Genomic DNA, 27,396 nt, shown 5'->3' with positions numbered 1-27,396 from the left:
GAAATAAGTTATGAGAAAATAAGTTTTGAAATTTATGTGTTTTTAATATTTCTATGTTTGCTTTTTGCTTTTTGTTTGTAAAAAATTGGAAACTCTAATAAATATTTTTTTAAAAAATAAATAAATAATTTAACTCCAACAAAGTACTTACCAGGTACAGCACAGTCCAAAACAAACCTCGATCAAGCGCAGAGAAGCAGCTCAGGTCCAAATGTGATCCAAAGGCAAAGTCAGGAAACAGTCCAAGACCAGTATATAAGAGGGAGGTTACATAAAGGTGCATATCAGCCACTCAGGGTACATAGCAGTGCCGGATTAAACCCTGCAGAGGTCCTTAGGCAGTTGAAATCTCAGTGGCAGATATCCCCTCTGGTGGGAATAATTTTCCTTCAAAATCAAATCAATATTATTTTGATCCGTTGTCACGGGACCCCTAAAAGGAGGGGGGGTGATAGGCTGGTACCTACTCCATTAGATACTGGTACCTTGGACACGGGTGGCTCTGTGGTCTAAACCACTGAGCCTCTTGGTCTTGCTGATCAGAAGGTTGGCGGTTCAAATCCCCGCAACAGGGTGAGCTCCCATTGCTCTGTCCTAGCTCCTGCCAACCTAGCAGTTCGAAAGCACGTCAAAGTGCAAGTAGATAAATAGGTACTGCTGCACCGGGAAGGTAAATGGCGTTTTCATACACTCTGGTTTCCGTCACGCCAGAAGCGGTTTACATGACGCAGAAAGCTGTCTGTGGACAAACGCCAGCTCCCTCGGTCTGAAAACAAGATGAGTGCTGCAACCCCAAAGTCGCCTGTGTCTGGACTTAACCATCCAGGAGTCCTTTACCTTTGAGTCAAGAGTCCTGTGTTGCTTCCCACAACTAAATGCCTCAAAAGGGAGGCCTTATATAGACACACTCTGGCCTCTCAAACCACAGCTGCTAGCAATCAAGGGGGTAGTAGGCCTGGTTTACTCTCAAGAATGCCGCTTACTCCCGAGTAGACCGACAGCTCTGACTCTTTAGAGGCATACTACACTGTTGCTCTCCCACAGGGATGCAAAGCTTTTTTGCTAGTGGTGTTCTCAAGTCGTCTCTTCTGCAGGTTGCAGAGGTTCCTCAAGGGTAGGGTCAGCAAACGTTTTCAGCAGGGGGGCCAATCTACTATCCCTAAGGCCTTGTGGGGAGTCAGACTTTTGACGGGGGAAAATGAACAAATTCCTATGCCCCACAAATAACCCAGAGATGCATTTTAAAGAAAAGGACACATTCGACTCATGTAAAAACCACACTGATTCCGGCACCGTCCGCGGGCCGGATTTGGAAGGCGACTGGGCCACATCCGGCCCCCTGGCCTTAGTTTGCCTACCCATGCTCAAGGTGGTCCTCCACATTGGACTTGGTGGGTGGCGAGGGGACTCCTAGCTGCTTCTCAAAGCCCTCGACCTGTGGGGTGCCCAGTTAAAGGTAAAGGTAAAGGGACCCCTGACCATTAGGTCCAGTTGTGGCCGACTCTGGGGTTGCGGCGCTCATCTCGCTTTACTGGCCGAGGGAGCCGGCGTACAGCTTCCGGGTCATGTGGCCAGCATGACTAAGCCGCTTCTGGCGAACCAGAGCAGCGCACGGAAACACCGTTTACCTTCCTGCCAAAGTGGTACCTATTTATCTACTTGCACTTTGATGTGCTTTCAAACTGCTAGGTTGGCAGGAGCTGGGACCGAGCAACGGGAGCTCACCCCGTCGCGGGGATTCGAACCGCCGACCTTCTGATCGGCAAGTTCTAGGCTCTGTGGTTTAACCCGGGGTGCCCGGTTCGTGCCCTGCAAGTTCCCCATGCCAGGGGCCAGGCACGGCAGCTGCTGCTTCTGCCTATTTGCCTGGCTTACTGCCAGGCTCTGCGTTGAAGAGGTAGACCAAGAAACATGGAGCGGTGCCACGGGTCTCCCTTATTTCTTCTGTCTCTCTGTCTGGCGGCTGCTGTCCCCTCAGGAGTCAGCAGGGAGAGCAGCAGGGAAAATGCCAACATAAACATGGGGGGCAGGGAGCTGGTGGGTCCTGAGACCCCCCCCTTCAGCTTCCGCTACCTGTCTACCCCAGGTCTATGGAAGGTTGCAATATTCCCCAAAGTGAAAATCCGGACAAAGTTGAGCTTCTTTTCTTTTCTGAAAGTTGTTGAGATTTGGGGGGGAACATCTTCCCACAAATAAGTTTGGGGCTTTCCCCAGTTTTTGAAAGATCCCCCCCACACACACACACAAAATACCCCCCCTTGCCATATGTCTGGGTTTTCCTGGACATTTTCCCAATGTAACGAAATTCCGCCCAGGCGCAAAATGGCTTCCTGATTCCCGGAACATGCCCAGGAAAACCAGGTTGTAAGGGAGCCCTAGCAATTTAGGGGTCCTGTGACAACAGATCAAAATAATATTGATTTGATCTTGAAATAATATTGGTTTATTAAAATTGGTTGGTTGGTAAAATCAAAAGTGTATTAGATCATTTGTGAGGCCGCCACCCCCAACCCCGAGATTTCGACAGCCAAGAGGCCTCCACACTCTTCATTAATGTAACATATAGGACTTGGCTATACAAATATAAACGTTTTAAGTGTTTGTTTTAAGTGCATTATACAAATCTGACACTAGATGGCGATGGTGAGCTTATGGCAAATTCAATATATTTTTCAAAACTTTATTATTTTTTTAAAAAGCATTTTCACAGCCTTTTTTATGTGTCTGGATTCCACCATAGTCAATTTCTTACCATACTGTTGGAGTCCCACTCTGCACATATGCCCAGCCTTTCAACCCAGCAATAAACTACAGAACCTGATTTAAGGTTCTGATTTAGTGTGTAAAAATCCCTATACAGTTTAGGACTCGGATTCTTGCTGAAAATGTTTGTGTGGATTAAATCCCACCCAAAGAGAGCAACAATCTGGAAGCCCCCCCCCCAAAAAAAAATATTCCCATACTGTAGTTTTGGTTCCCTTTACAGACACCTGGATTGCTTTAGCTGAGAGGGACAAACTTGCCTGGATTAGACTACCCCACCTCCAAATGGTCTAGTATTGTGAAAATAAAAAAATTCCTTCCAGTAGCACCTTAAAGACCAACTAAGTCAGTGTTTCCCAACCGGTGTTCCGCGGCACACTACTGTGCCGTGAGACATTGGCTGGTGTGCCGTGGGAGGGAGGCGGGCAAGTCGGGCGGTGAGAGGCGGCGGCGGCGAGGATCCGCGTCGAGCCGGGGGCGGCTCTGCGGTGGTGGTGCCGAGCGGCGGGGCAGCGCGTGCAAAAGGGAGGAGCGCGAGACAGCGGAGGAGGAGGAGGCCGGCATGTCCGGGCAGCAGCAGCAACAACAGCAGCAGCAACTCCCGGCGACGGCTCCTCAAGCCCCGCCGCCGCCCCCTCCTCCGCCCGCTATCGCCGCCACCACCACAACAGCCGCCGCCGCCTCAGTTGCCGCCGTCCCTCAGTCCCTCGCTCTGCTGCCTCCTCCCACCCCCAAAGCTTGGAGGTTCCCCGGCAAGGGGGAGGGAAAAAACTTTCACTTTCGTGCGTCCCTCCCGGCGTGACGCTGCGCGCTGACGTCACGGGGCTGTAATGGTGGTGTGCCGTGAGATTTTTTTCCTTAAACAGGTGTGCCGTTGCCCAAAAAAGGTTGGGAAACACTGAACTAAGTTAGTTCTTGGTATGAGCTTTCGTGTGCATGCACACTTCTTCAGATACACAAAAGCTCATACCAAGAACTAACTTAGTTGGTCTTTAAGGTGCTACTGGAAGGAATTTTTTTATTTTGACTATGGCAGACCAACACGGCTACCTATCTGTAACTAGTATTGTGAAGCAAGCAGTTGGCTAACTACTTTGTTTCCATGGCAACATATTTGCCAAGCATCAGGGCTAACAATTGTCTTTTGTCAAGACCTAAGAGGCTTGGCTAGGTCTTGCTGGAGGGCTGTTAAGAAAACTCCTGTTCCACTGGTTCGACCACTTCAGCAGATACTTGTCCAGCTGCCAGTCTTACAGTCATAGATTCATCAAGTCCCAAGAGGTCTCTCGTGGTCATCTAGACCAACCCCACAAAAATCTGATAACACCAGTGCTCAGAGGTAATGTGTTTCAGTAGACTCAAAACACAAGGAGTGGGGGAAGGTGACTATCACGCTCAGGGCCGGATTTAGGTTTAATGAGGCCCTAAGCTACGGAAGGGGACGCGGGTGGCGCTGTGGGCTAAAGCCTCAGCGCCTAGGGCTTGCCGATCGAAAGGTCGGCGGTTCGAATCCCCGCGGCGGGGTGCGCTCCCGCTGCTCGGTCCCAGCGCCTGCCAACCTAGCAGTTCGAAAGCACCCCCGGGTGCAAGTAGATAAATAGGTACCGCTTACCAGCGGGAAGGTAAACGGCGTTCCGTGTGCGGCTCTGGCTTGCCAGAGCAGCGTTGTCACGCTGGCCACGTGACCCGGAAGTGTCTCCGGACAGCGCTGGCCCCCGGCCTCTAGATGTGAGATGGGCGCACAAACCCCAGAGTCTGTCAAGACTGGCCCGTTCGGGCAGGGGTACCTTTACCTTTACCTTTAAGCTACGGAAGGTAATGGGGCCCTTTATATGTCCAGCTGTCCTTTGTCAACAACAAATTGTTGCTGTTTTTTGTCTTGAATATATGCTATATGGTAATTTATGAACCTAACAGGTATCTAAAGCCATTTGCACATAACAAATAGGAGCCTACACAACATAAAACACTGTTGCTGTATGTAGGTTTTATTTTATTTGTTTTTTATCTTATATTTTGGAAATGTACATCCAGTTTTTTCCCCTTTAATTTTTTTTTGGGGGGGGGGATCCAAGAGAGTGGGGCCCTAAGCTATAGTTTGTTTAGCTTATACATAAATCTGGCACTGATTCACACTTTGGCTAACTTACATGAATTTTACTTGGCAGAAACACACTGAAATCCTTATGAGAGACATGTAGTACCCCTGCAAGCTGTCACCTTCCAGCCCTGCTAGTTGAGTCCCAGAGATATCTGGCTGGCCACTGCTGAGGACAGGACGTTGAAATAGAAGGTGAAGATGATATCGCACCTTCCCTGCTGCTTTTCAAACCAAAGAACTAAAGCAGCTCACCATGAAGACAAATAAACAATATAACGACATAATAATCAAAACCCTACCACTGAAACCACACGCAGAAGGCTTTTATTATTACCGTATTTTTTGCTCTATAACACGCACCCGACCATAACACGCACGTAGTTTTTAGAGGAGGAAAATCCGTAGGCATGCCACCACTAGGCATTCCCTCCATAACACGTACAGACATTTCCCTTTACTTTTTAGGAGGAAAAAAGTGAGTGTTATGGTGCAAAAAATATGGTATTATTAATCAGGCATCATTAAAAGCAAACAACATGAAAATAAAAAGAGCCATCCGAATACCATCAAATCTCAATAAGGGCCTGATTCCCACCAAACCTCCAAGATATCTTCAGTCCTGACCCACAGGCAATCATGTTCTGATCTTATGTTCTTAAGTTCAGGCCTCCTGCCACTGTTCTCCAACTTCGGCTCACAGCAGTAATATGGGGGCACTGGAGAAGAGGTATTTTTTATTTTTTATTTTGTCATCCTTGGCCAGATCTCAGTGTTTGAGGACAGGTGTTTATTCCTGCTGTTCCCGCTAGTAGAAACATAGCCAGACCTATAGGCCTTTGTTCCAGACCACAAAAAATACTGTAGTTCTTCCGTTATTCAGTGGGGAGAGGAATACATGCTCAGAAGCAATCTGTCCTATACTGTACTATGTCTTTACATGCTTACAGGTTGTGCCCAATGAATGAAAATAGGTTCTTGAGTGGGGTCTCAGGATCCAGGTATTTACAGTGGTACCTCGGGTTAAGTACTTAAACTGTTCTTAACCTGAAGCACCACTTTAGCTAATGGGGCCTCCTGCTGCTGCCGTGCCGCCGGAGCACGATTTCTGTTCTCATCCTGAAGCAAAGTTCTTAACCCGAGGTACTATTTCTGGGTTAGCAGACTCTGTAACCTGAAGCGTATGTAACCTGAAGCGTATGTAACCCGAGGTACCACTGTATTTGTTTTAAGATATTTATGAATTGCCCATCATCCTAAATCTCTAAGAGATTTACAGCAGAAATAAAGTACAGAGTTAGCATGCACCACAAATAAAACAGTAGAGTATGAGGAAAGTGTCCAGATAAAATTAACGTACCGGAAATGCTTGCTGAAATGAAAATGTTTTCACAGCACGGCAGAATCCATACAGTGTCAGCATCCATCTCATGCCAGGTTCAGTCCCTGCTATCTCCAGTTAGGGCTGGGAGAGAACTCACTCTGAAATCCTGGGGAGCCGCTGGCAGTCAGTGTTGACAATACTGAGCTAAATGGATGAATGGTCTTTGTATAAGGCAACTCCCTGTGTCCCTATCTTTCTATGTATCTCCACTGGATGGTCTGTTCTGAGTATAGTGGTACCTCGGGTTGCATACGCTTCAGGTTACATACGCTTCAGGTTACAAACTCCGCTAAACCAGAAATAGTGCTTCAGGTTAAGAACTTTGATTCAGGATGAGAACAAGAATCGTGCTCCGGCGGCACGGCAGCATCGGAAGACCCCATTAGCTAAAGTGGTGCTTCAGGTTAAGAACAGTTTCAGGTTAAGTACGGACCTCCGGAATGAATTAAGTACTTAACCCGAGGAACCACTGTATAAAGAGACTTGATTTCTGGGGAAGAAGGCACCTCCCAAAGCTCAGTCCCTGATCATCTAAGTGATTCTTGTTATTTTATGAATCACCTTTTGCATGTGTCTTTAGGTGAGGGGAGAGGGACTTTCTTTCATTCATCAGGTAATGGCTTTTTCCACCTGCCTTGCTCCACTATCCAGGCCTAGGAGCCTTTCCCAGACCAGGACTTTGAGAATGGCAGAAGCAGCTGAGAAGACAGGAGCCAAGTTCAGGGATATTTTTTTAAAGTTGTGTGTCCTCCTCTATTTGATCCTTTTACATGGTTTTTTATGTTTTGTGGAATTTTATGCATTGTGACTTTATTTTTATTGCTTATAAAAAGGTAAAGGACCCCTGACAGTTAAGGCCAGTCACGAATGACTCTGGGGTTGCGGCACTCATCTCGCTTTACTGGCCGAGGGAGCCGGCATTTGTCCGCAGACAGTTTTTCCGGGTCATGTGCCCAGCATGACTAATCCGCTTCTGGCGAAACCAGAGCAGCACATGGAAATGCCATTTACCTTCCTGCCAAAGTGGTACCTATTTATCTACTTGCACTTTGACGTGCTTTCAAACTGCTAGGTTGGCAGGAGCAGGGACCGAGCAATGGGAGCTCACCCCGTTGCGGGGATTCGAACCACCGACCTTCTGATCGGCAAGCCCAAGAGGCTCAGTGATTTAGACCACAGCGCCACCATTATTTATTGTAGTTGGTAAGTGTAAATTGTTTAATTATTATTGCTGATATTTAATTTTACTATTTACTATTATACAGTAATGGATTATTGAATATTGCTTTATTTGATATAAGCTGCTTATTTTAAAGTTATCGTCACTTGTTTGTATTGGATGAGATCCTTATTGCATGTGTGATCTTTGCTGTCTAATTTTGGTTGTTTCTTCAGCTTGTAAACCGCCCTGTGTATAGTAATATAGAAAGGCGGTATACAAATTAAGAGTGAAATGAAATTTAAAAGCATACCTTCAAAACAGCTGGAAACACTTTTTCATATTGGGGGGGGGAGCGACTAAAGATAGGTTTGAAAACAATACAAAGCAGACAGTCATTGACAGAGCTCTATTCATCCAACTGGGAAAGGTTGCCAGAATGAAAATGTTTTCAAATGGTTTCCAAAAAGTACAGATAATAGGTGCTTATCTCAGCAGGGATGGTGTTCCACAAAACGGAGGCAGCCACACTGAAAGCTCTTTCTGCATACTGGGCTTCTAATATTTAAGGGCCTTGAAGGAGAAAGCATCCTGCAGAACTAGGCATGAGGCAGTCTCTCATCTAACTGAGCTGCATGTTGTTGTTTAGTCTTTTAGTGGTGTCCGACTCTTTGTGACCCCATGGACCAGAGCACGCCAGGCACTCCTGTCTTCCACTGCCTCCCGCAGTTTTGTCAGACTCATGTTTGTAGCTTCGAGAACACTATCCAACCATTTCGTCCTCTGTCGTTCCCTTCTCCTTGTGCCCTCCATCTTTCCCAACATCAGGGTCTTTTCCAGGGAGTCTTCTCTCCTCATGAGGTGGCCAAAGTACTGGAGCCTCAGCTTCAGGATCTGTCCTTCCAGTGAGCACTCAGGGCTGATTTCCTTCAGAATGGATCGGTTTGATCTTCTTGCAGTCCATGGGACTCTCAAGAGTCTCCTCCAGCACCATAATTCAAAAGCATGAATTCTTCGACGATCAGCCTTCTTTATGGTTCAGCTCTCACTTCCATACATCACTACTGGGAAAACCATAGCTTTAACTATACGGACCTGAGCTGCATATGTTAGTACTAACACCCACTGGCAGAGGAAGAGGAGTGCGGGGGGAGCACACCACCCCCAGCAGCGTGATCCTGGTGGGGTGCCATAACGGCCGCCCCCCGCCCGCACTGGGTGCCACGCCCCCGCAGGTGGCGCAGCACGTCCCAGGGATGCGCACCAGCCCCGCCCCCGCCTGCTCTCCGCCCCCCAGTGCCAGATCATGGAGCTCCGCCACTGCTAACACCTTGAACTTGGCTCAGCGGAAGATGGGTAGCGAGTGCAAATCCTGAAAACCAAGGTGTTGCATACTGGCGGTAGTTTGTCCCCACAAACAGCCTAGCCGTTGCATTTTGCACTAGCTGTGACCTCTGGAGCAGTGGTAAGTCTCACATAGATCTCTTTGCAGTGGTAAGTCTCACATAGATCTCTTTGCAGTAATTCAGCCTTGAATGATTGATAAACCACCCTTTGACTGGATTCTCGGTGCCTGAAAGTTCAAAACATTGGCCCCATCTGCATTAAGCAGTATCAGACTGCATTCAAAAGTCACGACTTCCTCCGCAGAATCCTGGGAACTATAGTTTAAGGGTGCTGAGAGTGGTGTAACAATCAATCCCTCTTCCCAGTGTGGGAATTATAGCTCTGTGAGGGAAACAGCACTCTCCTACTGACTCTCAGCAACTCTGGTTCCCAGGATTCTTGGGAAGGAAGCTATGACTGTTGAAAGTGATATGACGATGCTTTGACTGTCTAGTGCAGATGGGGCCATTGTCTGAAAGAAATCCACGCTTCTCATTCTTGCTCATTCCCTGACACAGACAATTGCAGAGATAGCATCCCTTTGTCCTTTTCCAAGCTTTCCACTTTAATGAGCAACGCCACCTTCTGGCCACTTGGAAGTCTGCTAGGCAGGTTATTACATAGACATAGAGAGAAAGGAGGGATTGATCCTGCACACTTCTTGCAGACCAGGCCGTTTTGGGCTGGTGATGGTGGTCTGCTGGCCCTCACCCAAATCCGTGGCTCTACAATTGAGTGTCAGATGCACAACCAGCCCATGAGATCTACACTGTTGCACAAGGCTGTGATTGCAAGGGCTGTTGTAGAATCGATGGCTGCATTGTGCTGGAAGGATATATGTGTTGGTGCTGGATTAGTTGCTTCAAGAGATCGCTCATGCCTTTAAATGTGAAATGAGACTAAACACTGGCCAGTAACTAAAGGAGGAGGCTGACGGCTTCCTTATTCACTCCCACATTTCTGTTGCCCCTTGATATGTACATAAAGAATATATATGTTCTATTTCTCTTTTGATGCTGCCAGTAATTATATTTCAGTGTGCTGGGATTGCAGCCAGAGTAATACACAGATTATAGTAAAATAACTGGATCTAGGAAACTTAGATGCAAACCGTTTTAGCTTTGAAGCCCACTCCGTGACCTGGGGTGAATCATTCCTTGTAAAAACATGCACAACCTTCTGTACATAATAATAATAATAATAATAATAATAATAATAATAATAATAATAATGGCTATATATAAAGCTGCCTTATACCAAGTCAGAGAATTCCTGCACTCTCGCCTATAACGATTTTCCAACTTTTTGCATTTTAAAATATTCTGTGTCTATCTTCTCCATACCCCAACCATTACTGATACAGTGGTATCAAGTTCTTAACCTCGGGTTAAGAACTTAATTCGTTCCGGAGGTCCAGTCTTAACCTGAAACTGTTCTTAACCTGAAGCACCACTTCAGCTAATGGGGTTCCCGCTGCTGCTGGAGCATGATTTCTGTTCTCATCCTGAAGCAAAGTTCTTAACCTGAGGTACTATTTCTGGGTTAGCGGAGTCTGTAACCTGAAGCGTATGTAACCCGGGGTACCACTGTAATCTGTTCTATAGATAAATATGCAGAGCTACTGCATGCAAGGATTTGTGGACTGGAGCAGCAATCTTGCATGGGCAGTAGAAGAGGTGGGACCTGCAAGAAAATGTTGCAGCGTAGATTTCCTCCACTCAGTGCCTGCAAGTTGGAAACATGGCATGGCATCCCATAAACTGCCAGTTCTGTTAGTGCAAGGAACTTTGGCTGTGCCCAATCACACATGTTTTTAGGGCATCTTCCAAATTCCTGATTCGTGATGTTTGTGAAAAAGACTACCTTTTATATCCACCTATACACAGTAATCCTGCACATATGACGGATTAGCTCAGCTTATATAGATCAGCTAAATGATTAACTTCTGGTGACAACATTGTATGTTACAAATTCACTGACCACTGAGGAAGTGTCCTTGGTTGAAAAATGTTTGGTCTTTAGCCTTACTTTTTATCATTATTTGTCACATTAGCATGATGTGAAGGCATCATTCTGTTGGTATCATAAACTAGGGTTTCCGTATTTCAAAAAGTGAAAATTCGGACAGAAAAGTTGTTTAGCTTTTTTGGGGGGCAAAGGTTTTGGGGGGCATCTCAAATAACATTGAAATATTTGAGCTATTTTAAAGGGAACTTCCTGTCATAAATGCTGTGTTTTAGAAATTTCGTTCCTATGTTTGATGCATGGCCGTACAGTTTGTAAGACTGAAGTTGAATTTTCTTTTCATACACATTTTAGCAGGGGCATAGCGTGGGGGGGAAGGCTGCCACGGCCATTGCCCCAGGGCACATTTTCCGGCGGGGGGTGCGCATGCTGCTCACGCTGCCCTCCCCAAGCCAGCCCTCTGCTGTTTTGCGAGGCTGTGGGATCACAAGGTGGGGAAAACCATAAAGCCAGCCCATGCCTCTACATAGCTCCATCCTTATTTCAGACACCGTGATATACAGTGGTACCTCATGTTACATACGCTTCAGGTTACAGACGCTTCAGGTTACAGACTCTGCTAACCCAGAAATAGTGCTTCAGGTTAAGAACTTTGCTTCAAGACGAGAACAGAAATCGTGCAGCGGCGGCAGGAGGCCCCATTAACTAAAGTGGTGCTTCAGGTTAAGAACAGTTTCAGGTTAAGAACAGACCTCCGGAACGAATTAAGTTCTTAACCCAAGGTACCACCGTATTGGTGTATCGTGATGTTTAGCTGCTGCTATATTACGATGTTGAAAAAAGTAGATATCGCCCAGCCCTAGCACCTGCATACAAAGCTTGTGTGTTACGACTGCTGGTATTCAGCCCCCTTAAGCAGCCCCCGGGTGGAAATTGCTGAAATGTCTGGATGTATGGCAGCCCATGTTGGTAGCTCAAACCCCGCCCCTTTTTTTCCCCCTTGAGATTTTGCAGAAAAAGCTCAACAACTTTTGTGTCTCAACAACTTTTTGAAATATGGCAACTCTACACTCTGCACAGGGACGCGGGTGGCGCTGTGGGTTAAACCGCAGAGCCTAGGACTTGCCGATCAGAAGGTCGGTGATTCGAATCCCTATCAGGGACGCGGGTGAGCTCCCGTTGCTCAGTCCCAGCTCCTGCCAACCTAGCAGTTCGAAAGCACCTCAAAGTGCAAGTAGATAAATAGGCACCACTCCAGCGGGAAGGTAAACGGCGTTTCCGTGCACTGCTCTGGTTCGCCAGAAGCGGCTTGGTCATGCTGGCCACATGACCTGGAAGCTGTATGCCGGCTCCCTCGGCCAATAAAGTGAGATTAGGGCCGCAACCCCAGAGTCGGCCACAACTGGACCTAATGGTCAGGGGTCCCTGTACCTTTACCTTTACACTCTGCTTGTGCTCAGAGGTGGCCTTCATTATTCCTCCCCGTGCTGAGGCCCTGGCATGGACAAGAAGTTTTGCAACTGGCTTCCTGATGAGCCCTTCCTCCAAAAAGCCAATTTTTACACGTGCCTCAAATGAAGTGCTTGTGTCCATCCCATTTAAATGAGCTTAGCATGCACAACCTAGACAGCATCTTTAAAAAGCAGAGACATCACCTTGCCAACAAAGGTCCGTATAGTTAAACAATTGTTTTCCCAGTAGTGATGTATGGAAGTGAGAGCTGGACCATAAAGAAGGCTGATCGCCGAAGAATAGATGCTTTTGAATTATGGTGCTGGAGGAGACTCTTGAGAGTCCCAGGGACTGCAAGAAGATCAAACCTCTCCATTCTTAAGGAAATCAGGCCTGAGTGCTCACTGGAAGGACAGATCCTGAAGCTGAGGCTCCAATTCTTTGGCCACCTCACGAGAAGAGAAGTCTCCCTGGAAAAGACCCTGATGCTGGGAAAGATGGAGGGCAGAAGGAGAAGGGGACGACAGAGGACGAGATGGTTGGACAGTGTTCTTGAAGCTACCAGCATGAGTTTGACCAAACTGCGGGAGGCAGTGGAAGACAGGAGTGCCTGGCATGCTCTGGTCCAGGGGGTCACGAAGAGTCGGACATGACTAAACAACAACAACAGCAGCATGCACATTTGCCCATTGGCATGCCATGCTAGGGACTGGTGACCCGGAAGGGCAGCTCTCTCCCCTCTCAAGCTGAGCTGTTGTTATGACCACCATGAGCCAGAGTGAATGACAGGCAGGTCCATCGTCTCCCCTCTCCCAGATCAATCAACCCATGAGCGAAAAGAAACCCCTCTCTCTTTCTCCCCTTCTGACCAACACCTGAGGAATTTGCCTGAAGCCACACGGCTGACAGCTCCCAGATGCTGCCCCTGCACAGCCGGTGCGTTTACTGCGAGCAACCGAGGGTCACGTATCATAAACCCAGGCAGTGCTACAGATGTCTTCATAATATTTTACAAGAGCTGTGTGCAGCGTTACCCATATTTCAGCTGGGAGCGTGAGAGAAAGCGATAAGAAAGGGGGCGGCGTAAAGGAGCACAAGGTTGCGTGGAGCTCACGGTGGTAACTGGAGAAGGCTTTGAGATTTCAAAAGCCTTAACAAAAGGGGGCAGTTGGGGGGGCGGGGGGGGGAGAGAAGAAACTGTTCAAAGTCTGCTTCCTGATCCACCAGCCGTGCTGGATTTAGGGCGGTGCAGGCAGTTCCCCTGAACAGGGTACTGAGCCAAGGAGGCGCAAAACAATAATAAAAAAATGGATTTTTGTGAAAATAATAATTTATTGGGGGATGCCTCATTTTGTCCTTGCTCAGGGTGCCATGTGGCCAAAGTCCGCCACCAGTTCTTCCTCCCAACTTGGTTGCTGCCCCTTTTGTCTTACATTTCGCTCTATCAGCTGCCCCCAGAACTATAGTTCAGGGTTTGCAAAAGAAAAACCCAGGCCACCTAGAAAGTTAACCAAAACTGTGTTTGGAACCGGTGGGAGGTGGAAGCCCAAAGCATGGAATTCTGCTTAAATTGCACAGTCCATTGCTGGTCTTGGAGTTCCTGCCCCCTGTGATGTGTGGCAGTGGTGGACGTTGGACTCTGAAATTTCAGCGGCGCCCTGCGCGATACTAAAATTCCCCCCTCCACCTCTCACACTCAGCTCTACAGCACAGTTGCAGCACCCCCTGCAGTGCAGGCAAACCAGTTTCGCTACGCTAAAACCGCCTCTGTGTGTGGCTTTGCACGATAAGGTCCCAGGTTCAGTTGCAGAAAGCAGGACTGCACAATACAGGCAGTGGGGTGCAGTGGTTACAGCAGGTGGGGCCCTCCTGGTGTTGTTGAACTACAACTCCCATCATCGCTGACCATTAACCATTTTGAGTAGGGCTGGTGGAGCAGGCATGGTCAAAGAACAACAGGAGAGCACCAGTTTGGTTACCCCAGGTCAGGGTGTTGGGTTGTGGGCTTGGGAGTTGTTGTTGTTGTTTAGTCGTTTAGTCGTGTCCGACTCTTCGTGACCCCATGGACCAGAGCACGCCAGGCACTCCTGTCTTCCACTGCCTCCCGAAGTTTGGTCAAACTCATGCTGGTAGCTTTGAGAACACTGTCCCACCATCTCGTCCTCTGTTGTCCCCTTCTCCTTGTGCCCTCCATCTTTCCCAACATCAGGGTCTTTTCCAGGGAGTCCTCTCTTCTCATGAGTATTGGAGCCTCAGCTTCAGGATCTGTCCTTCCAGTGAGCACTCAGGGCTGATTTCCTTCAGAATGGAGAGGTTTGATCTTCTTTCAGTCCATGGGACTCTCAAGAGTCTCCTCCAGCACCATAATTCAAAAGCATCAATTCTTCGGCGATCAGCCTTCTTTATGGTTCAGCTCTCACTTCCATACATCACTACTGGGGAAACCATAGCTTTAACTATACGAACCTTTGTTGGCAAGGTGATGTCTCTGCTTTTTAAGACTAGGGTTCAAATCCTCACTTGCCCCTGAGGTTCATTGGGTGACCCTGGACCTGACACATTCAACCTAACCCCCAAAACCACAGAAAGTTGTTGAGCTTTTTTGATGAAAATGCCAGAAACACACAATTTCCCGGATGCATGGCAGCCCTATTCTGAGGGGTTTTCCCCACCCCAGCTGGTTGAAGGGGCAGAGTGGGAAAAGAATGAGGTCCTGTGTGTTGGCTCTCGCTAGCGCAACTATTTCGCTGAATACTGAATTTAAAATTAAAATTTAAGACTGATGTTTGCGATCCATGTTTTTGGCAGCATACGTAATGCAAAGTCTAGCTTCAAAACTGTTAAGAGAAAGACATAGCTGCTCTAATTCTGCTTTGCGGCTGCAAGGGAGAAAGAATTTGAGATAGACATCCCTTTGGTTCCTTAATCTTGTTATCAGGAAAGTTTAAGAATCGGCGCTCAAGGAAGTATTACGATGATTTGGAGTTTGATTTGTTGCCTCTGCAGCTGGCTGGCTCGTTGCTGATTTATACTGTGGACTCGGTTTTATATGTACCTTTGGGCTATATGTTTTCTAGCCTTGGGGATGTGCTTCTTTAATTATATTCAAATTAATAAAAAGTTAAATATAATGGAAAGTAAATCTGAGTCACATTTCCCACATAACAAACTCAAAACTTCAGAATCCCTCTCTCTACTACATAAATTTCAGCTCTATAAGCCAGCCTTCTAGGGCCAATTTCAGCAATAACTCAGAGCAGGAGTGGCTCAAACTATCTTGTTGCCTTGGATGAAAATAGCTTGTTGCACTGGGATCAGAGGGGTTGTGTGAAGTCATGGTTGCCCTACCAGTGAATGAAGCAAGGCATTCATTGGGGTGAGGGTATGACTGGGAGCCATTACTGCTGTAACCCTGAGAGTTCTCCAAAGTAGCCCACGAGCACCTGGTAAATTTGACAACTCCAAGCAGCTGAATTGATTGACTTGAATCCAGACTAAGTTAGTATTTGTTGTTTATTAATCACCTTCCACAGGTTAAAAGCTTTGGGATGCAACTCAGCCAGTGGGTTTGCATAGGAGAAAGGAGACACAGAGGTGGAATCTAGGCACATATAAAAAACATTGTGAAAATGCTTTTTTAAAAAACTTTATGAAATAATATATTGAATTTGCCATAGCTCACCATCACCATCTAGTGCTGCGTTTGTATAATGCACTTTACAACACACTTAAGACGTTTTATTTGCAGCTGTATAGGTGAGTCCAGAGAGGACAAACTTCCTAAACACTCTTCCTGACCTAACTTGTGCTGGCCTTTCCTAAAGTGTTATTACAGGGGTCAGCAACCTTTTTCAGCCATGGGCTGTTCCACCATCCCTCAGACCATGTGGGACGGTGATCAGGATTTGTTTTTCAGGGAGATTAGATGATGCTGGCTATTTATTGGGGATTCATTTGTTTGCAGGGAGGTTAGAACAGGCATCCCCAACCTCAGCCATCCAGATGTTTTGGAACTACAACTCCCATCATCCCTGACCACTGGTCCTGTTAGCTAGGGATGATGGGAGTTGTAGTCCCAAAACATCTGGAGGGCCAAGGTTGGGGGTGCCTGGGTTAGACATTGCATCAAAGCAGGCATAGGCAAACTTGGTCCTCCAGATGTTTTGAGACTACAATTCCCATCATCCCTGACCACTGGCCCTGTTAGCTAGGAAGGGTGGGAGTTGTAGTCCCGAAACATCTGGAGCACCAAGTTTGCCTATGCCTGCATCAAAGCGAGTGTTATCCTGCAATATCCTGACCGTAAAAAAAGTTCGTTCTTTTAGAGAGGCAGGTCTGTTGCCTCCCCACTAACTATAATGGCGCAACCTTAATTTGCAGGTACATGACTGAACCCCATCCGAAAACAGTGACAGTCTGGAAGCACCCCCCGATCTAACTTATACTTGAGATCACTTCTATCCATTTATTTATCCAGCAAACTCATGTGTGGGGCGACACTTGAACCAGAGACTCTCTGGAATAGCTGTCAACCGTCCCTTATTTGGCGGGAAACTCCCTTATCCCAGCGCCGTGTCCCACTGCTGTCCCTTATTGATGATGTCCCTTAAATTTCCTGGGTTTCATGCTCGCCCGGCTCGGGAGGGAAGCAGCGGGTCCTCCGCCGCACGAAATCGTGCACGAGTTGCCGCGTCTCTGTCTCTCCCTTTTGCCCCTCAGGGGGGTGTTGTGAGGAGACGGGTGGCGGCGGGTGGGCAGGCAACCCCTCTCTTGCGAGACTTCCACCACGCTGCCAGGGGAAGCCGGAGGCGGCAGTGGTGGCGGCAGCTGAGGAGGCAGCCTGAGGGAGGAGGAAGAGGGGATGGGGAGGGACGCAGAAGGGCGGTTCTTCATCGGTCGCCACCACACCACAACCGCCTCATGCCGGGCTCGCAGGCAGCGTGGGCAAGAGTCTCTCTACCTCCCTCCCTCCCTCTATCTTGGGCGGGGAAGGGCTGATGGAACTCCTCGCACCAGGACGACGGCAGCCACGACGTGCTGCTTAGCATCCCCTCCAACCAGTGCAGCATCTTAATGTAGTGATTTCCCCCTCTGCATCCCTTTCATAACTCTATTTTTATAAATCATTTGCCCACCCATAGTTCAAATTTTTACTACAAGTTTTCTGTCAATCCTACCAATGTATGTAACTCTTTGCAATAGCTTTTCAACTAAATTATAAACTTTCCCCGTTCCTTATTAAAGAGGTCCTCTTCCTGGTTTCTAATTCTGCCTGTAAGCTTTGCCATCTCAACGTCATTCATCAGTTTTGTCTGCCCCTCTTCTTTGGTGGGAGTTGTAGACCCTTAGGGTCATCTAGTCCAACCCCCTGCAAAACACTGTCAGTCGCAGCAAAAGCAGCCTGGCTCTATCAGTGCCGAATTTCTGTACAAGCTAAGCAAAATCCCTTATTTTGGCTGCTGATCCCTTATTTTCGAGGCTGCTGGTCCCTTATTTTCAAATCTGTAAGTTGACAGCTATGCTCTCTGGCATGTAGCTCACACAGCTTTGCACACAGGAAATTATCAACGTAAGGCCTGAGAGCTGAAAGCAACCCTTCCTGCCTGGTCCTTTTATAACTGGAGGTGCCAGGGGGTTGAATGGGGCGGGGGGGGGGGGGACGTCAGCATGCAAGTCCTCTGCCTGTCTCCCTCTGCTGGCACCCAGTAGACACCAGACAGAGGTCTCAACACTGTCACACGAAAACACTATAGCTTTGCAGGGGTTGTGGGGTGTCAGATCGACACAGCCCAGAGAGGATGAATACAGTATTTATCAGAAATATCTTCAGCTCAGGGGCTAATCTTGAGAATGGGTGACTTTTGTTCATTCTTGTATTGCAGAAACGGCCTGCAGGACTAGCGAGGAGCCTTGCTTGACTAGCAGCTTCACAATGGCTGTGGGTGAATAGCCGGTTTTAGCCTGGCCTCATGCACATATCTGCAGGAATCCCCTGGTTTCCTCCAGGCACAAGTGCCACCTGGTGGCCACTTGGAGAGCAGCAACCCCAATCTGTTGACAAAGCCACGTCAACTTGATTAATATCTGACAATTAATAAATATGCACGGTAAATTCATAAAGTTTCTGTGTACTATAAAGTCGCCATAAATCCCAGACATCTATGGTGTAGATTAAAAGCATATAAATACCAAGGATATAAAATATTACCGATAGTAAAAGAGTTTGTTATATCCCAATTATGTTTCCTACTTTGCTTTTTCATCGCATTATATCTACGTGTGTGTGTGTGTGTGTGATTCTGCTGTTGTACAGTGTAACTGAATGGTGTAAAATATGCCGGGCTTTCAAGCCATTTGAGACACTTTAAATGGCAGCGCTTTTAACTTACTTGTTACATTGATGTTAAAGCTCGCAGTAACTTTTATTAATAAAATCGTCGCAGCCACCATGTGCATAAATGCAAACACAGAATTGTCTTTAGAGCACCTACAAAAATAGCAAGCTGTGTTAGACCAAGCCAAGCCATTGGCCCATCTAGGTCAATATTGTCAACACTGACAGGCAACAACTCTCTGGGTTTCAAGCAGGGGCTTTCCCCAGGGATTGAACCTGAGACCATCAGTGTCCTGAAGTGGCAGGACAATGGAAAAGAGGAAGAGGATCCTGGCGAGGTGTGTAGCTGGGATTGAGACACAAGCTGGGGATGTGGAAGGAGCGGTTGGTGTAGGACGTACACACGGGTGACGGAGGGTGACAAGGGGTTGAGGGTCAATGCACAGGAACCATAGCAGCAGGACCCATCACCAGAGCCAGAGAGGCCCCAGTCTTCACAAACTGTTGGGATTCCATTCCACCTTTCGTTGCAGACATGGGATTGTTGCGTGTCACATGTCTGTTTACATTCCGACACAGATTGCTGGGTCCCGTGAGTGGAACTTCCGCTCTGTGTACAGTGGTGCCTTGGGTTAAGAACTTAATTCGTTCTCGTGGTCTGTTCTTAACCTGAAACTGTTCTTAACCTGAAGCACCACTTTAGCTAATGGGGCTTCCTGCTGCCGCTGCGCTGCTGGAGCACGATTTCTGTTCTCATCCTGAAGCAAAGTTCTTAACCTGAAGCACTATTTCTGGGTTAGCGGAGTCTGTAACCTGAAGCGTATGTGACCTGAAGCGTATGTAACCCAAGGTACCACTGTATTGCTTTTGTTTTTGGTCTCTCTCTGAAAAGACAGCAAGGAGAGACGACATGTTTCTTTGTCTTGATTTATGTATAATGAATCCGCAGTTTTAGTATGTAACTACAGCCTCAAGCCTCTTCTGTTGTGCAGTTTACACTGCTGAGTAAAGTGTGCTCAAGTCTGCAAGCTTGAGTCACTGATCATGTCGGAGCAGAGGTTGATGAATCTCCACGGCGGCAGGCTGAAGGGAAGCACTCCAGCTGGGGCTCAGCCAGCTGGCCTTATGACCCCCCCCCAGATTCCGACACGAACATGGTGGGGCTCTGAGGTGTAGGAGCAGCGGGAGGGACACTTTAGGACAGGGGTCAGCAAACTTTTTCAGCAGGGGGTCGGTCCACTGTCCCTCAGACCTTGTCGGGTGCTGGACTGTATTTTGAAAATAAAAATAAAAATGAACGAATTCCTATGCCCCACAAATAACCCAGAGATGCATTTCAAATAAAAGCACACATTCTACTCATGTAAAAACACCAGGAAGGCCCCACAAATGCCCCAGAGATGCATTTTAAATAAAAGGACACATTCTACTCATGTAAAAAACATGCCGATTCCCGGACTGTCCGCAGGCCGGATTGAGAAGGCGATTAGGCTGCATCCGGCCCCCAGGCCCTAGGTTGCCTACCCCAGCTCTAGGAGGCTGAGGCAGGCAAGGGCCCATAGCCCAGTTTGCCAGCTGGCCATGTGGGGCTCGCTAGCTCTGGGAGGAGCTGTGTGATTCCTCAGTTGGAGTTGGCTCGGAACAGGTGAGGGTCACCTGTCTCATGAAACCCAGGCGCTGCAATCAGCAGGCATAGCTGAGCAGGCAGCAGAGCTGAGGTGCTGTGTCTGCTTGAGTGTCCATGTTTATGGACCTCTGCTTGGATGCTCCAGCTTCTCTGCGGGACTGTGCTTTTGACACTTGGATTGACCCTAGACTGGGGGACTTGACATACTGACTTGCCGCCCGGGGTTCAGGACATTCTGCATGGAAAGCAGATGCTTTGCCGCTGAGTTATGGTTTTCCCCAAAAAAGTTGTATGCCCATTTCCTTGAGAATAACTTCAGTAGTGAATGTGCACAGAGGACAGCAGATATAATCCAAATGCTTCCTTCTGGTACCCATCACTGAAACCTTTCAACATCACCCTCAATGTCGCCGATAACATACGATGCTCAATACGACGATAGAGAAGCTGAGGACAATGCAAGAAAAGTAGTTCGGGAGCAAAGAAAGATCTGTCACTTTTATGGGTTGCGACCTAGTGCTTTTATTGATTGATAAGTCTGATTACATTTGTGTACTGTCCAGCCAAGTATACAAACAGGCAATATACATTTGTATACTGCCGCATTTGCATAGCGCATACTGGGTGGTCTGCATAAGCCATAAAAGACAAAATACCATTCACAATAAAATAAACCAATTCGCAATAAACCGAAGCAAAATAAATCTCAGCAGCTGCAAAAGGATGCATGCAACCGGTATCGGCATAAAACGCAGAGGCTGGAATAATTTAATCAGTTTGCAAAACCAGCATAATCCCCAACAGAGGAACCTTGGTGCAAAAAAAATATCCGAAGCACTAGGTGACTTGTGATTAAAAGGCAGAGCAAGATCTTCACCTGGTGCCTTAAAAGACTATAGCATGAGAACCAAGCAAGCCTCCCTGGGGAAGGCATTGCAAAACCAGGGTGCCACTACTGAAAAGGCCCTTCTTTTTTGGAGCCACCGTCCATATTCCAATGGGCAGAGGAACCTGGAGAAGGACATCCACAGGTCATTTCAAGGTCCAGGCAGGTCTGTGGCTGGGGCCCATTCTGACTGATGGAGCAGAAGGCATGTAGTCTGTTATGTACTGAGTTGAATAGGATCCAAACTGCAGCAGTTTGATTGGTCCTAGAACAATAGGATCCAAAATGCAGCAGTCTGATTGGTCCTAGAACAATGCAGCAGTATGATTGGTTGGCAGGAACCACCCAATCCTGCTCCAGATGGAAATGAATCCGCAACCTGATTGGCTTACAGTAGAATTCCGGAATTAGCCAATCATGTGCAGCCCATTGTGTAAATAATGTATATAAAGCAGATACTGTGAGGGGACTTTCATTCATTCCTCCTCACCACTATGAGCTGAATAAAGAGCATGAAATCACTTTGCGACTCTGAGTATATTTCACAGTCCAAAATGGAGGTGCAACCAGAGCCAATGACAGGCAAAGCCCACAAATTCCAGTTTCCCCTGCATCCTCCCTGCTGAATTCTGCAAGGGTAATACTGAGAGAGAAGAGGAGGACCAAACTGAGTAGCTGGAAAGCGAGGAGGTGGGGGCTGGATGAGGTTGGTGGGGCAGTGCCCCATTTGCCTCTGTGGACCAGCCTCCACCAAAGGAAGAAATAGAACAGGCACAACTTTTTTTTTAAGGAACACAGGAAGCTGTCTGTATTGTCTACTCTAATTGACAACTGTGACTCTAAGGTAGAGAGCATGGGTAGGCATACTAAGGCCTGGGGGCCAGATCCGGCCCAATTGCCTTCTCAATCCGGCCCGCGGACGGTCCAGGAATCAGTGTGGTTTTTACATGAGTAAAATGTGTGCTTTTATTTAAAATGCATCTCTGGGTTATTTGTGGGGCATAGGAATTCGTTCATTTCCCCCCCCCCAAAAAAAAAAAATATAGTCCGGCCCCCCACAAGGTCTGAGGGACAGCAGACCGGCCCCCTGCTGAAAAAGTTTGCTGACCCCTGGCAGAGAGTCTTTCACACCACCAGGGACAGGATTATTTTTTAGTTAGAACAGTCATGGGTTGAATCTGGACGTTCTGCAAGCAAAGCAGAATACCCTCAATCTGAACTAAGACGTGGTCCTCCCTTCCATTTCAAGTGTGCTAGCGGAGGCCACCTCATGAGAAGAGAAGAGTCCCTGGAAAAGACCCTGATGTTGGGAAAGATGGAGGGCACAAGGAGAAGGGAACGACAGAGGACGAGATGGTTGGACAGTGTTCTCGAAGCTACCAGCATGAGTTTGACCAAACTTCGGGAGGCAGTGGAAGACAGAAGTGCCTGGTGTGCTCTGGTCCATGGGGTCACGAAGAGTCAGACACGACTGAACGACTAAACAACAACAAGAGGAGGCTGATGAAAGTCATAGTCCAAAACAAGTGGAGGGCTCCACATGGCTGCTATCCCTGAACTAAGTTTCTGTAGTGTAGTGGTTATCACGTTCGCCTAACACGCGAAAGGTCCCCGGTTTGAAACCGGGCAGAAACCACATGAAATTTTGAGAGCCAGTGTGGTGTAGTGGTTAAGAGTGGTAGACTTGTAATCTGGGAAACCGGGTTCGCGTCTCCACTCCTCCACATGCAGCTGCTGGGTGACCTTGGGCCAGTCACACTTCTTTGAAGTCTCTCAGCCTCGCTCACCTCACAGAGTGTTTGTTGTGGGGGAGGAAGGGAAAGGAGAATGTAAGCCGCTTTGAGACTCCTTCAGGTAGTGATAAAGCGGGGTATCAGATCCAAACTTTGCTTCTTCTACTACTACAGTATGAAGTTCCTGAAGCTATGGTCCTTTGGACTCTCTTTAAGCTGAAGAAAAGCAATGAGATTATCCCAGTCCTTCCCATCCTGCTTTTTAGCAAATGTCTTTTTGTTTCACACTGCTTTTTAGGGTACCATCTAGGTTTCAAATCCACTGCTATCAGATTTTAAGTTCTTCTGCTGCCTGTTTCAATCGTTTAAGGTTTGGGGGTGTTGTCTATTTAATTGTTAGATTTTTTACACACATACACATTCACAATTAAGCAAGGGAGTGTTTTCATGCAAAACTTTTTTTTTAAAGAAAAACATGTTGCCTTTCCAGTTCGTTGCTTAACAGCGACATGTACATTGTTTCTTTATTTTGCTAACCTTACAATTAGCATAAAAACACTTTTTAGACTACTTTTTTTAAAATAAAAAAATCACACAATAGAGCTAAATAAAACTATACATTTAAAGCACTCTGATACATTTAAAGCACTTCAACAGTCATGGCTTCCCCCAAATAATCCTAGGTAGTGCATTTTGTTAAGGGTGCTCACCCCACACAGCTACAATTCCCAGCACATTCACAAAATACACTTCCCCGGATTCTCCATGACTGTTGAAATGGCAGAAGAGTGCTTTAAATATTTGTGTGGTGACTTTTCAGTGGTGGCTCCTTGGCAATGAAATGCCCTCCCCAGCGAGGCTTGACTGAGACATATTTTTGATGTCATTTAAGTAGCAGGCAAAAATACCTTTTTTAAATTTTCCCAGCAATTTTAACGTGTTCCGGCTATAATTTACTTTCCATGCCTCTTTTTATATTGATTTCACTATGTTTCACTACTGGTTCTGTTTTATTGTATGTGGTTCTTAATTGGCTTTTGCTCTCGTCGTAATTCACCCTGAGAACTTGGTGGTAAACAGTATGTGAATACTTAAAATAAAATGGGGATCTGACCCAAACACACAAAACAAGCTGGCTTACTAGTGTCACTTATTATCTGTAGATTCTGCTCAAATTTTATTTATAGTCTATTTTAGATAATCTTATAATCTACTTTTAATCTTGGTAATACATTTCTGGAGATTTTTTTATTATTACTAAAGAGCCCTTAATTATTATTTTTGGAAGGGAGATGTTAGAAAATTCTTACACTGCATTTTCTCCTTTCTCCCAATCTTACATCCTTGTGCAGTTCCCAGAATTTTTCACGACAGAAAGCTCAGTGCTGCCCGAAATGCAACAGGCTCCTCCTTTGCATAATGAACCATTGTATATTTGGTTTTGCATCGTAAAGGTTGGGCATATCCCATTATTTGCATAATAAGAAGCTTGACCAGAGAAGCATGGCTACTGAAGTGTTGTCTGCATTGCAGAGTACCACTTTGGACACCAGGTGGCAGTAGAGGAAAAGCTCAGAGAACCCCTCCTGCTCCCAATAGACTTTATTAGTGCATTGAGCTGAGCATTTAAGCAATGCTGATAAAGGGGCTGTGCGCAGCATCCTTTAAAGCTGCTCCAGGCCAGTGTAAGCCCTCTCTTTCCTTCCATAGTTCTGATCCAGGCAGGAAGTGCCACTGTATTCTGCTCTGGTCAGACCTCACCTGGAGTACTGTGTCCAGTTCTGGGCACCACAGTTCAAGAAGGACACTGACAAACTGGAACGTGTCCAGAAGAGGGCAACCAAAATGGTCAAAGGCCTGGAAACGATGCCTTATGAGGAACGGCTAAGGGAGCTGGGCATGTTTAGCCTGGAGAAGAGGAGGTTAAGGGGTGATATGATAGCCATGTTCAAATATATAAAAGGATGTTACATAGAGGAGGGAGAAAGGTTGTTTTCTGCTGCTCCAGAGAAGTGGACACGGAGCAATGGATCCAAACTACAAGAAAGAAGATTCCACCTAAACATTAGGAAGAACTTCCTGACAGTAAGAGCTGTTCGACAGTGGAATTTGCTGCCAAGGAGTGTGGTGGAGTCTCCTACTTTGGAGGTCTTTAAGCAGAGGCTTGACAACCATATGTCAGGCGTGCTCTGATGGTGTTTCCTGCTTGGCAGGGGGTTGGACTCGATGGCCCTTGTGGTCTCTTCCAACTCTATGATTCTATGATTCTAAGTCTCTTATTCTCACCTTATAGCCAACTTTTCTTCTGCAGAGCTGAAGGCATGGGGTTTTCAAGTCATTTCCCAACCAGTTAATGATTCAGCAAGATGGTTGCATCATCATGTTGCCTTCAGACCAGTGAGTTTAGGAAAAGCACTTTCTCACAGGTAGCCTCAATCCCACATCTGTAGCAGGGGGATAACCATACTGACCTACTGCCCGGTTCTGTTGTAAGCATTGCAGAGATCATTTCTGCAAGATGATTTGAAAGTAGAGCTAAAAAAACAACAGCTACTCTAGCATTGATCTTCTGCTTTCTAGCAAAATGCCCCTTTGTAATGGGACAATGTCTTATACATGGCAAAAACTATGCATGCGTGTGTAAAGGTAAAGGGACTCCTGACCATTAGGTCTAGTCGTGGCCGACTCTGGGGTTGCGGCACTCATCTCGCTTTATTGGCCAAGGGAGCCAGCGTACAGCTTCCGGGTCATGTGGCCAGCATGACTAAGCGGCTTCTGGCGAACCAGGGCAGCGCACGGAAACATTGTTTACCTTCCCACCAGAGTGGTACCTATTTATCTACTTGCACTTTGACGTGCTTTCGAACTGCAAGGTTGGCAGGAGCAGGGACCGAGCAACGGAAGCTCACCCCGTCGCGGGGATTCGAACCGCCAACCTTCTGATCAGTAAGCCCTAGGCTCTGTGGTTTAACCCACAGTGCCACCCATGCGTGTGTACAGGCACGCAAAATGCTGTGAAAATCCGTGTCAGTGAGGGACATCTTCTGTCACTGTCAGGAGTGACAGGCAGATTGATTCCCCAACTCAACATTGTCCTTACATATATAACACTTACCTACCTCCTGTTCCCTCCGATCTCGGACATTAGGAGCGAAGTGTGCTTGGATCTGCACAGTCCCCCCTTTTCACTCTCCTCGTTCTTGGTCACACAGGGATGTGATGGACAGAATCTGATTTGTGTTAGTTTGTTCATTAGATTCCACATTAGATTTTTGGTGGTGGGTGGGTGGGGGGAGAAGCTGCTGGGCAAAGAAGCACAATTCCTGAGCACTGACAATCCTGGCTTTGAAGATTTCTGCAAGCTTTGCCCCCGTACGTTTAAAGCCACGCTTTTGCTTTTTTGTGTGTGTAAATCATTTTTATCTACCGTATTTTTCGCTCTATAAGACGCACCAGACCATATGATGCACCTAGTTTTTGGAGGAGGAAAACAAGAAAAAAAGTATTGGTCACTAAACTTTCCTAAGGCACGTTTCAGACCCACTTTGGTTTGAGAGAGAAGAACAGCGTCATCTGCATACTTTAAAACTGGTACTTTTCTGCCGTTAGAGGACACAGGGGGGTGGGTTTCAATTTCACGGCAGCATGTGACCAGGGAGTTAACATAGATGTTAAATAGGAATGCGGTTAATAGGCATCCTTGTCTAACTCCTCTTTGGACTGGGATTTCTCTAGAGAGTCTGCCGTCCTGTGCAAGTCTTATCTGGAGGGTATTGTTCTCATGAAGCTTAATCATCAGAAGTAATAACCTCCTGTTAATACCCATATTGGCCAATTTGGCCCAGAGCCTACTCCTGGATACAGAATCAAATGCTGCCTTTAGGTCCACAAAGGCTCCCCTTGCCTGGGAAAGGCTGCACGTGGCTAAGCAAGGAGCCAGGACAGCAAGGAGGATTGCAGCTCAGCGATCCTGCTTGCTGTCCTGGCTTATGGGATAGCTGCGCACAGCCTCTCCCGGGCAGCGGCATAAATTCTCCCCCTGCCCGGGAGAGGCTACGCGTGGCTTAGGCTCCCCCAAGAGCCGCACACACATTCCATGAGACTCTTTAAAGGGAGCGCTGAGCAGAGCCTCCCGCCTGCATCCGCTCCATAAAACGCACACACATTTCCCCTTACTTTTTAGGAGGGGAAAAGTGTGTCTTATAGAGCGAAAAATACAGTACTTTAAACAAGAGGAATGGGACAAACTGCACAGATGTTCACAGCCAGGCTTTCACATTTTATTTCTTTATTTTAGATGGATGCAGAGTTTTCCCAGAGGTTTTTTTTAGGGAGGATGGTGCTTCCGGCGGGGCTGGAGGAGGCGGGCAGCGGCTGGAGGGTGGCTCCTCCAGCGGGGAAGAGGCAGAGGCTGGACGCGGCGCCTCCCGGCTCAGCTGGCAGCTTCGTGCCATGATGGCCACGGCAGACGGAGGCTCTGGGGGTGCGGTGCTGCTGCATGGCGGAGGTGGGTGAGGGTGGCGAGCTGATGCCAGGAGGTGCCACATCCAGCTTCCACCTCTTCCCTGGTGCCCTCCAGAACTTGGCGCCCTGGCACCACTAGCCTCTA

At 47.3% G+C, this 27,396-nt stretch overlaps 1 protein-coding gene across 1 annotated transcript in view; it reads right to left on the bottom strand.

The window, feature by feature from the left end:
- The window catches only part of SMUG1 (single-strand-selective monofunctional uracil-DNA glycosylase 1), a 212,714-nt gene extending 186,756 nt beyond the window's left edge, over window positions 1-25,958 (bottom strand). Inside the window, exon 1 of the mRNA XM_082212862.1 lies at window positions 25,903-25,958. The gene's annotated coding sequence lies outside the window, so the exon portion shown is untranslated. The remainder of the gene's footprint in view (window positions 1-25,902) is intronic.
- Between the last annotated feature and the right edge of the window lie 1,438 nt (window positions 25,959-27,396).

Source organism: Podarcis vaucheri (genome assembly GCF_965113315.1).
Source record: "Podarcis vaucheri genome assembly, chromosome: 2".
Lineage (NCBI taxonomy): Eukaryota > Metazoa > Chordata > Lepidosauria > Squamata > Lacertidae > Podarcis > Podarcis vaucheri.
Note: the sequence above shows the minus strand (reverse complement) of the source record. Positions and strands in the feature narration are given on the sequence as shown.